Genomic DNA, 12,314 nt, shown 5'->3' with positions numbered 1-12,314 from the left:
AAAAATATGAAATTATAGATTTGTGTAAATATATTTAATGCAAACGGTTTTAGACATATCAGAGTCCACAATGCCTACTTTTAAATAAGCTTATACAGTAGCTGACGAATTAAAAGCTGAAAGAATACTAAACGTAAATGTTTAATATTAATATCATGAGGCAGAAATTGTGAGCGTAAAGTTCACTCTTTACGTGGCATCTTCGTTATCACACATAATTTTGGTTTTTCCTTTTAACCTTTTGCTAAGAAGCATAGTACGGTTAATACTTTCTTTAAACATCATTACTTTTTAGATTGGGTCCATCGTTACGAGCAGAGTTTTAATAATAAAATATATTTTTCTAATTGAATCTATCGGTACTTGGTGGCTTTCGGTTCGTATATACTGAGATATATTAAGTCTTTTCAGTGTTTGGTATGGGATCTAGAGGTTAAAATCGCAGGTTCATTCTCCATCACCAAATATCCTATCCATTTCAACCGTGAGGTTGTTATAACGTTACCGTCAATTCCACAACTCGTGTAATTGGGGTGTATTTGCAGTAACAGCTGAAAGAGAGAAAAACATTTACCAGTAGTATAAACTGAGACCACTAGTTACCAATGAAAAGCCAAGAAAAAAATAAAGTAGTGTCTTAACATTCGACTATTACCAACCATGTTGTATAAAGTAAAATAAAAGCAAATGGACTGTGATCTGGCAACAATTAAAAAAACACTTATTTTATATGCAAACAAATTGGTCCGGCATGGCCAGATGGGTTAAGGCGTTCGACTCGTAATCTGAGGGTTGCAGGTTCGAATTCCCATCGCACCAAACATGCTCACCTTTCCAGCCGTGTGGGCGTTATAATGTTACGGTCAATCCAACTATTCGTTGGTAAAAGAGTAGCCCAAGAGTTGGCGGTGGGTGGTGATGACTAGCTGCTTTCTTTCTAGTGTAACATTGCTAAATTAGGGACGATTAGCGTAGATAGCCCTCGTGTAGCTTTGCGCGAGATTCAAAAACGAACAAAAAACAAACAAGCAAACAAGAAGAAGGAGGTTTTAGTGGAACTTAAAATAAAACAGCAGATACTGAACAACCGATAGTTTGTGACGTTGTCTGATGAGTCCTGAACAACAGGTGGGAAGTAATGTTTTATTTATTGTTAGTAGGGTTAAACTATTTCTATATGACGTTGTTCCGATAGTGCCAGGAAATGTTTTCTTTCCATTTTTGTACGAATGCTAAAACTTTAAGGATGTCCATAACAAACATTACCGATAATCTTCGCTCTCCAGGAAAAGAATAACACCATGAAACAAAAATTTTGTTCCTAGATAGTATGTGTTATTTCTTAATTGCTTATGTCGTAAAAGTAAAGAAAATGGCCATTATTCCCTTCATACTTTGCTTTTGTGACCTGGATAATGAAATTGAGAAACCTATTTTCTATGTAAAAAATTGGCAAATTTGCACATTTTCGTTTACATAAGGTCTGAATAAGACAACATATGAATCGAGATTTACATGTATTTATACTAAAATTATACAAAAATTAATAAAAATGTTTAGAAGTGAGTAGTTTTTTCGAGATTTGCGACTGTATTCTAAACCACTTTCACTTATCAGCCCTCAAATATAGTCTCTCATAATGTTTTCGTTATACGCTCCTTGGTAGCGGTGTTCAAAGTCCAGTATATTTTGGTGGAAGCGCTCTCCTTGCTCCTCTGAGTATGCTCCCATGTTCTCCTTGAATTTATCAAGATGAGCGTCAAGAATATGGACTTTCAGGGACATCCTGCAGCCCATTTTGCCGTGATTCTTCACCAGAGCCTCAACCAGTTCCATATAATTTTCGGTCTTGTAATTGCCCAAGAAGCCCCGAACCACTGCGACAAAGCTGCCCCAAGCTTTCTTTCTTCCTATTGAGCTTCTCGGGGAATTCTGCGCACTTTAAAATATTCTTTATTTGTGATCCAACGAAGACACTAGCTTTGATCTTTGCTTCAGACAGCTTAAGGAAGAAGTTTCAAAGGTACTTGAAGGCTCCTTATCAAGAGCTGTGACAGATTGTTTCATGAGATCCAATCTTATGTGAAATGGTGGGAACAACACCTTCTGGAGGTCCACTAGTGGCTTACAATTGCCCTAGTGTTTTCCCACAAAGAACGTGGTCCGTTGTGACCAGTGCTTTTTGTTGTAGTGTGCTGCGGTGTCCCTGCTGTATAATATAAAATCTTAATATTCAAGCAAGCAAAAACTGTCCGTCTTACCTTATAGAGTTTTTTTTTTTGCAGTGCTCGCAGGTAAAACGAGGTGCCCAGGGTTTGTCTTGATCCACAACAGGCATGCTGAAATATACCTTGTAGACTTCATACATTTTAGCAGATGCTGTCACAGAGTACTTTTTCGCTCTTGTCTTGATAAATTGGCCACATACATAGCAGAATGCGTCTGGAGAATGATTGTAGCTTCTTGATGCCATCTCTGATAAAATGAGATAAGTCTATGTGTTCACTTCGGCAGCTAGAACTAAACTGAAGTGGCGAGTGGTGAGCCCCTGTATATATATTACTATGGAAAGTTCTAGAAAATTTCTACAACGTTCTAGAAAGTTATTGAAAATTCTTGTAAGTTTGAGAAAGTTCTCTATCAGCTACTCAGCACTGAATCAACCTGGATGGTTTTGGAAAATGAATAAATTTGAAAATTTCATTACCCATGTCACAAAAGCAAAGTTTGAAGAGAAAAAAATTTATTTTAGGCATAAACAATTGGAAAATAACACTTTCTGACCAGGAACAAGAAAAAGTAAATATTTTGTTACATAGTGTTATTCAAAGGCAACAAAGCAACACTCGACAAACGTCTACAATCAAACACCACACATCCGGGCAGTTTGTGTAATCTAATCTATTATCGAGGAGAAAAGTGTTCCAGCTTGTAGTGAGAGCTGTAATGGAGTATAACATATTTAATAATTTATCAGTGCTGAATTCACTTTATGCCACAGCCAAACATTTTGATAGACTAACATAATTTAATTTATTTGACGCCACATAAGATGAAGGACATAAATTAACATACCAATTATAAAAATTAAAAAAGAAGAATATATATGAAACTGGTTTATAAAAAATAAATACATAGTGAACTAGTTCAGCAAGAATCAAAATTCTTGTTTAATACAGTTACGTTTATCAATTTACGTAATTATTTAAAACCTGTGACCAGTTTTAGTTGCTGTACACACAGTGTCACCACTTTATTTTTTGTTGTTTGTAAAATATTCGTTGAACTGCATCTACGATTAATTAATATTCTGGTCTCCAGGAAATGGATAGGTTGACATGGATGCTCAACCAATCTCAGTTATTGTTGGGTCCTCCTAGCGGATTATTAGTGCTGAAAAACAGTTATCATTGATGCCCATATTTATAGTTGACTGGCGCTGACCCTGACTGTTGCCAGTCGGTCTGTCTGATCGTAACTACGAAACAGTTGACAAAGATAAAGTAAATACCAATAACGTATTTATACTAAAAACTTTATTGTTGTGTCCTATTAGTAAAAGTAGTCCAGTCTGTTATTCTATGAATTACAAGTAAGTAGTTCAATGTCTTTATTCTGTTCACTAAATATCAGACAGCTTAAGCTGTTTATTACATTAACAAGAAGTCACGTGGCTTAACTTGTCTGTTATATTAACTAGAAGCCAGGTAGCTTAACTTATCTGTTATATTAACTAGAAATCAGGTAGATTAACCTGTCTGCTATATTAACTAGAAGTCAGGTAACTTAACTTGTCTGTTATATTAACTAGAAACCAGGTGGCTTAAGCTGTCTGCTAAATTAACTAGTGGCCAGGTAGATTAACCTATGTGCTATATTAACTAGAAGTCAGGTATATTAAACTGTTTGTTCTATATGTTTTTTTTCTTATAACAACCAGTAGGATGTATGGTTAACACTTCAATCTGGAAAATTTAACTCAGTCGGGTAGTTTCATTGTGTTCTTACATTTGATGTACATTGTAGTACGTTAATATATTTGACTTCTTATTATGTTATTATGTTTTGGCTTTTCAGTGGCACAGCGGTATGTCTGCGGACTTACCACAACTAGCAACCGGGTTTCGATATCCATGGTGGGCAAGCACAGATATCCAATTATGATTCTTTTTGCTTTATTTTTAAAACAATTATATTTTTTATAATTTATAATACCTGCTTTCAGTCGTGATTCTCTAGCTGATACGTACGTCCCTCTGGTGGATCGGTGTAAAGTTTGAGGGTTCTCAACGCTAAAAATCACGTTTCCATACTCGCAGTGTGTAGGCCACAGAAAGCCCTTTATGTCGTAAAGAACTAATCAAACTATATTATGTAAAGGAAAGGCTCGATTATTCTCATCTGTTGCTTGTATATGAAGGTTGATTACGAAAATAAGGATGTACAACACTCTGTACCAACATTTTCGAAGGGTGCTATACCGTCAAGCAACCTTTGGAATGTATGAGAACAAAGAAGCGATGTTAGTTACAGTAGTTTATTTTGATAACGGTCTGCAAAATAAGCCTTGTATTTAGTTCAAGTTTTCAAGCTAACGATAACGTTAATGTTTTCACTGTAACCCAAACATTGTTCTACGTACCTAGATAAGGATAATGTCAATGTTTTCACTGTAAACCAAACATTGTTCTACGTACCTAGATAAGGATAAAGTTAATGTTTTCATTGTAAACCAAACATTGTTCTAAGCAGGGTTCATGTTTTCGTAGCCAAGGGGGAGGTTTAAACCAAACATTGGGTTAACCCATTGTTCCCGTAGCTAGGGATGGACCCAAACTTTTTAGACAAGTTCAGTTGCCACCTGTGAAGTTTCATAAAGATCCGTGATTGCATGGCAGATAATTTAACACACAACAAATGGTCAAATACAAATTTCTGATTGAACACTTTTAATACAGCAAGTTTTGTCAGAACTAGAGAAATACAATCGAATATCTATGAAAGGCTCAAACGCCTGGTCGTTCTTGCCAAGACATCTAGAACACAGTTTGGTTCAACTTTAATATCACGATGAATGTATAATAAGGCCAGGCCAATCAATCGATTTTCAGTGGTGGTATTTCTCAAATACGTTTTGAGTCTTCTGAGAGTTGAAAACGAACGCTCCACTGAGTTCGTTGACACAGGCAGCGTGACAAATACTTCAACAGTCTAGAAATGACTGGGAACGTTTCTGTATTGCATATTGCATATGCATCTATGTCATTTTTGGTCTGTTGTTCGCAAGTGATTTGTACCAAATCCTAAGTTCACCTACTGCAGCTAGTGAAGTGCTGTTAATGTCAGCCTTGTATATATTGACCAACTCTTTAATTTGGTCACATTGTTGTGCTGTAGGTTCTGACCGTTCTGTGGTAGATCCTGATGGTAGTAGACACATGAAGTTTGTAAGGAGAGTTTTGTGACTGGACAGACGGTCACATGTTTGTGAAAGAAAGTGATCAACAAATGGTACAAACACAACAATACGAAAGTACTCCTCAGGGCTAGTGCTTTGTGGGTTAGCACGGTACATCTGTCTTTTAGCCTGCCTTGGCATTATGATGTCAATTTGAAGCTCACTACACAGAGTTTGAGCCTCACAGAAAATGTTGTTAAATTCATTCACAGTATTATTTCTGAGTGAACGGATTAAATCTTCCACTATTTCTGCATGATGCATCGCAGCACCTAAATCAATGTTCTGTTGCTGCAGTAAGTTGCACAGAGGTAAACTAAAGAAAAACAATTTAGCAATGGTAAGTAGAGTGATGATGAATTCTGGCTCTGTTATAGAACACAACAAGTGATTGGCTTGCGTGGCAGAATATCTGTCTTGCCAACCTGATATGGTCTCAAGGACATCTGCAACTGCGTGGATTAATTCTAGGAAGGCAATGACTGAATCATGCCTCTCAAACTCCCGGGTGGGGCAGAGACCTTTCAAACATTTTTTTTTCCGATTCAGGTGCTTTATTCTCCACCGAAAGAGCCAAAACGTGTTTTTGTTTGGGTGTATTGAGAAAGTTTTCAATGCTAGAAATTACTCCCATGCAATTTCGCACAGAAACTTCTTTACAAGCATGAGAAATTGCCAAGTTTAGGGAATGGGCACTGCAGTGTACATAGGGTGCAAGTGGGAATTTATCAGTTATACACCATTGAATTTCCCACTCATAGAGGCAACACCGTCATACCCTTGTCCTCGCAGGTAAACCATGTCAATACCATATTTTGTCAGATTGGTTATGATTACATCAGCCAAGTTTCTGTCTGTCACATCATAAACAGGTATAAATTGCAAAAAAAAATTTCTCTCATTGCAACAGAGCTGTCATTGGCATGCAAATATCTAACACATAGCGAAAACTGTTCAATGCCTGATATATCTGTTGTTTCATCAGCTAGTATTGAGAAACACTTTGCAGCATTAACCCTGTTGACCAAAGCATCAAGAACATGGGTATTAGAGACATTGATAATTTCATTTTGAATTTAGAGACTCATATACGTAGCATTCCTCTTTGTACTCATAAAGCTTGCTGAAAGCTTAACATCACCCTTTGCCCAAGGCAAAATTAACCGAAAATTCCTATCATTATTGATGGGCTTTTTATCAGTTTCACCAACAAACTTTGGACCAGAATCATATTTTCCCCTCAAAGCTAAACCTTGTCTCCCACACAGCAATACAGTATCAATAATAGGCATTAAATATTGCCGTTTCTGTTCAATTTCTTGTTTGTAAGTTGCATCAAGCTGCAAGTGCACAGATGAACTTGTGTTTACGACCTGTAGAAAATTGTTAGCTTCTTCTTTGCTGTCTTGGTGATACTGCTTCAATTCATGTGCCTTAAAGCCAACGATGCAGAGTGTTTGCATGATTTTTAATACAAAATTAATATAATGAGGAGTCGACTTACCTGTTTACCAATGCTGACATCATCAGAAATGTAATTTCCAATGTCCCAGACTGGACCTGAGGTGGTCGTGGCAGCACTGGTAGAAGGCCACGGTAATGACTCTGACAATTCAGTTGACAATTCTGATTCAACCTGATTGGCTGCAGCCGATTGATCAGGTTCAGCCTCTGAATAGGTTTAAAGAACCCATGCAGTGTCTTTTGCTTTTTCAGGTTTGACATAGTGAATGATTATTTATCGCAACTTCTGTTTGTCAACGTCAAATTCTTTTTGTCAACGTCACATTCACAGTATCAGTGAATCATTCATTATAGATGGCGCCAATGGTACTAGGTTAGTGCCATGGTGCTGCCAGCCTGCCACGGTGCCACCCACTGTTTATTTGTGAAGTTAATTCTTGAAATCCAGGGAATATGAACATACACTGTCCATGATATTTAAATACAGATTATATACACTATACATATATTTTGCACTCTCCTGAGTGACTCTATATTTTATATGTTGATGACAGGACTGTAGGCCTACTTTGTTGGGCCTGATAACTTTAAGTTATATATTATATATATATTGGCCTATATATTTATTTATGATTAAAAAAATAAGACAAACACCTCAGTGTGTGTTTCTGAAATTTGCCAAAAAGGTGGTCTCAGAAAGCATAATTCAGGCTTTTCTTTTATGTTTTTTATTTAAAAATTTGGGGGGGAGGTATATTCCCGGACCCCTTAGCATGGCTTCGCGCCTGTGGCGCTTGCATCAAGCACTAAAACTACCCCCTCAATGGCCACTTCTGGCTACGCCCCTGGTTCTACGTATCTATATTAGGATAATGTTAATGTTTTTACTGTAAACTAAACATTGTTCTACTTACCTAGATTAGGATAATGTTAATGTTTTCACAGTAAACCAAACATTGTTCTACTTACCTAGATTAGGATGATGTTCATGTTTTCACTGTAAACCACACATTGTTCTACATACTTAGATAAGGATAATGTTATTTTTTGCACTGTAAACCAAGTATGGTTCAACATATCTAGATGAGGATAATGTTGTAGTTTTCATTGTAAATCATGTAATGACTAAAGTGTTTGTAGAAGTCACCTGGAAACAGTAACAGTAAATTTTAAATACGTTAGCAGTACGTGTGTGATACTGGAGATATTAGCATTAACAATTATACAATTCTAAAAGCATTTCTGAAGGTAGTAGTATTAGTACTTGTTCAGTACTGGAGATGTCACTGTGAATACTTGAGCAACACTAGATACATTAGTATTAATACTTACGTACTATTGGAAACATTAGTATTAATACTTACGTACTATTGGAAACATTAGTATTAATACTTACGTACTGTTACAAACATCAGTATTAGTATTTACGTGTTGTTATAAACATCAATTTAAATATTTACGTACCATTACAAACATCAGTATTAGATTTACGTACTATTACAAACACCAGTTTAAACATTTACGTACCATTACAAACATCACTATTAATACTTATGCAGTACTAATTATGTGAATACTGATACATATTTATTACTGGAAACATTAATATTAATAGTCGTAGAAACGTACTGTATTATGTCAATACTGGAAATTCTGAAATCTAATTGCTGTATTTTAAATGCATCTATAGAAACATTGTAAAGACATAGTTTGGTTCTAATTTAAAAAGTTGCGATTTCAACTTGTTGCTGTTTTTTCTATTTAAATATACTGGTGTTGCACAGTTAACTTGGAATAAAATTAAAATAAGCAAATATCTCTGCTATTTTTGTTTAGTTTGTTTCACGATCTAAAACATCCTGGGAATATTTATATTCAGAATGTAGAGCTGTTGGATAAGTGTGAACGAGAGTTCTTTGAACACAACCACTGGCTTGGCTGAAATTAAATAGAAATAGCAGAAGTACCATAATATCTTTTGTACATTGCCACGGTTAATGATTTCATTCTTCACCAGATGGCAGTTTCCTGCACTGGCAGGGAAAGCAGCGGGATAGGATTTTGTCTCGTGACCACGCGCTGTTCGAGGACGATACAATAAATCGCTAACTTTTCCCTTTATTAATAGGGTGGATTAGCACAAACAGGAAATGTGTCATATGTCCGTCTTACTCATAAAATGTAAATTTGAGAGGTAAATCAATCTTTTTTCAATTACATGAAACTAAAACGATCTTGGAACGAGTTTTGATTGATGCAGCAGTCTGAATGGCTGTGTTTATAAAGCTGCAGCTTGGTTGGTCTAAGAATTACAAGTGTGGAGGACACTTAAATAATTTAACTCAGAGAAGGTTTTATAAGTCAGCTTTGGAAAATACGCAAATGTTTTAACTAAGTGAAGGATTTATAACTCACCTTTGGAAGATACTCAAATGATTTAACTAAGAGAAAGTTTTATAACTCAGGTTTGGAAGACACGCAAATAATTTAACTTAGAATAGGTTTTACAACTCATATTTGGACGATAGTCAAATAATTTAACTCAGAGTGAGTTTTATAACTCACTTTTGGAGGATACTCAAATAATTTCATAAAGAGTAGGTTTTATAACTCACATTTGGAGAATGGTAAAATAATCTAACTCATAGCGGGTTTTATAACTAAACTTTAAAGAACAACTCAAATAATTTAACTGAGAGTAGGTTTTATAACTCAGCTTTGGAAGATAGCCAAATAATTTAACCCAGAGTGGGTTTTATAAGTCTCCTTTGGAGGAGACCGAAATAATTTGACTAAGAGTCGGTTTTATAACCAAACATTGAAAGACACTCAAATAATTTAACTCAGATCGGGTTTTATAACCAACCGTTAGAGGATACTAAAATAATTTTACTCAAAGGAGGTTTTATAACTCACCTTTGGAGAACACTCAAAAAATCTAACTCAGAGCGGGTTTTATAACTTACCTTTGGAAGACACTCAAATAATTTAACTCAGACTGGGTTTTGTAACTCACCTTTGAAGGATACTCGAGTGATTTAACTCAGAGTGGGTTTTATAAATCACCTTTGAAAGATACTCGAGCGATTTAACTCAGAGTGGGTTTTATAATGCACATTTGGAGGATACTTAAAAAAATTAACTCAGAACGGGTTTTATAACTAACCTATAGAGGATACTAAAATATTTTTACTCTGAGTAGGTTTTATAACTCACCTTTGGAGAACACTCAGATGATCTAACTCATAATGGTTTTTATAACCAAACTTTGAAGGACACTCAAATAATTTAACTAAGAACGGGTTTTATAACTAACCTTCAGAGCATACTAAAATAATTTAACTCACACTAGGTTTTATAACTCACCTTTGGAGGATACTTGAAAAATTTACCTTATAGTGGGTTTTACGAATCAGCTTTGGGAAACACTCAAATAATTTAACTCAGAGCGGGATTTATAACTCACCTTTGGAAGATACTCAAATAATTTAACTAAGAGTAGGTTTCATAACTCAACTTTGAAGGATACTTGACTTATTTAATTCAGAGTGGATTTTATAACTCACTTTTGAAAGATATTCGAGTGATTTAAATAAGAGCGGGTTTTATAACCAACCTTTAGAGGATACTAAAATAATTTTACTCAGAGTAGGTTTTATAACTCACCTTTGTAGAACACTCAAATAATCTAACTCATAGTGGATTTTGTAACTCACATTTGGAGAATACTATGATAATTTATTTCATAATATGTTTTATAACTCACCTTTGGAGGATAGTCAATTAATTTAACTAAGAGTAGGTTTTATAACTCACATTTGGAGGGCACTCAAATAATTTAATTCATAAAGGATTTTATAACTTACCTTTAGAGAACACTCAGATGATCTAACTCATAGTGGGTTTTATAACCAAACTTTAAAGGACACTCAAATAATTTAACTAAGAGCGGGTTTTATAACTCACTATTGGAGAATACTAAAATAATTTTACTCCGAGTAGTTTTATAACTCAACTTTGGAGAACACTCAGGTAATTTAACCAATAGTGGGTTTTATAACTCAGCTTTGGAAGATACTCAAATAATTTAACTAAGAGTAGGTTTTATAACTCACTTTTGAAAACACTCAAATAATTTTATTTAAGAGGACGTTTTATAACTAACATTTGAAGGGTAGTCAAATAATTTAACTCAGAGCGAGTTTCATAACTCACTTTGAGTGGATAGTCAAATAATTTAACTAAGAGCAGGTTTTATAACTCACTTTTGAAAACACTCAAATAATTTTATTTAAGAGTAAGTTTTATAACTCACATTTGGAGGGTAGACAAATAATTTAAGTCAGAGCGTGATTTATAACTTACCTTTGGAAAACATTCAAATAATTTAAGTCAGAGTGGCTTTTATAACTCACCTTTTGAAAACACTCGAATAATTTAACTAATAGTAGGTTTTATAATTAACATTTAGAGAATAGTCAAATAATTTAACTGAGAGCTGGTTTTAAACTCACGTTTGGAAGATACTGAAATAATTTGACTAGGAGTAGGTTTTATAATACACATTTGGAGGATAGTGAAATAATTTTATCTAAGAATGGGCTTTATAAGTCACCTTTAGAGGATACTGAAATAATTTGACTCAGAGTCGGGTTTTATAACTCACCTTTGGAGAACACTCAAATAATCTAACACATAGTGTGTTTTATAACCAAACTTGGAGGATACTCAAATAATTTAATACAGAGTGGTTTTTCTAACTCACTTTTGGAGGATACTCAAATAATTTAATACATAATATGTTTTATAACTTACTTTTTTGAGTATACTCAATTAATTTAAGTAAGAATAGGTTTTATAACTCATCTTTGGAAAACATTCAAATAATTTAAATCAGATAGGGGTTTATAACTCACCTTTTGAGGACACTAAAATGATTTAACTAAGAGTGTGTTTTATAAGTCACCTCTGAAGGATACTCGAGTTATTTAACTCAGAGTGGGTTTTATAACTGAATTTTAATTCAAGTAAGTTGATTCAGAATGGGTTTAAAATTGACATTTATTGAAAGTAATATAATTCTCTGTTATCTGACTCACCTGATCCAAGGAATTGAGATTTTTTAAAAGAAATACCAGAACAGACATCAGCTTTTTGTGAACATCTGATTCTCTGTATCATATTTATTTTTAGTCATGTTTCTCCATTCCTTGCTGCTTTTACCAACTTTCTTACTTCACGGTTTTCTTCCACTTTCTAACTAGCAAACCTTAACGTGCTCCTTGCTTTTCCGTTTTCTATTTCACCCATCAAAATCTTAGATCATCAAAATTTCCTCATATCTAATTATATGGTGAAACTAGCAAATTCTACGCCTTAACACTAGTTGCCT

General features: G+C 34.6%; 1 protein-coding gene across 4 annotated transcripts in view; it reads left to right on the top strand.

Moving 5' to 3' along the window:
- The first annotated feature begins 3,416 nt into the window (after nt 1-3,416).
- The window catches only part of LOC143243855 (MAM and LDL-receptor class A domain-containing protein 1-like), a 57,845-nt gene continuing 48,947 nt past the window's right edge, over nt 3,417-12,314 (top strand). For 3 of the 4 annotated variants that reach the window (XM_076487582.1, XM_076487583.1, XM_076487585.1), the window contains exon 1: nt 3,422-3,592. The gene's annotated coding sequence lies outside the window, so the exon portion shown is untranslated. Of the gene's footprint in view, nt 3,593-12,314 lie in introns of all 4 variants that reach the window. The other variant, XM_076487586.1, reaches the window with a different exon arrangement.

Source organism: Tachypleus tridentatus, chromosome 2, assembly GCF_004210375.1.
Source record: "Tachypleus tridentatus isolate NWPU-2018 chromosome 2, ASM421037v1, whole genome shotgun sequence".
Lineage (NCBI taxonomy): Eukaryota > Metazoa > Arthropoda > Merostomata > Xiphosura > Limulidae > Tachypleus > Tachypleus tridentatus.
The sequence above is the reverse complement of the archived record's forward strand: the minus strand, read 5'-3'. Positions and strand labels throughout refer to the sequence as shown.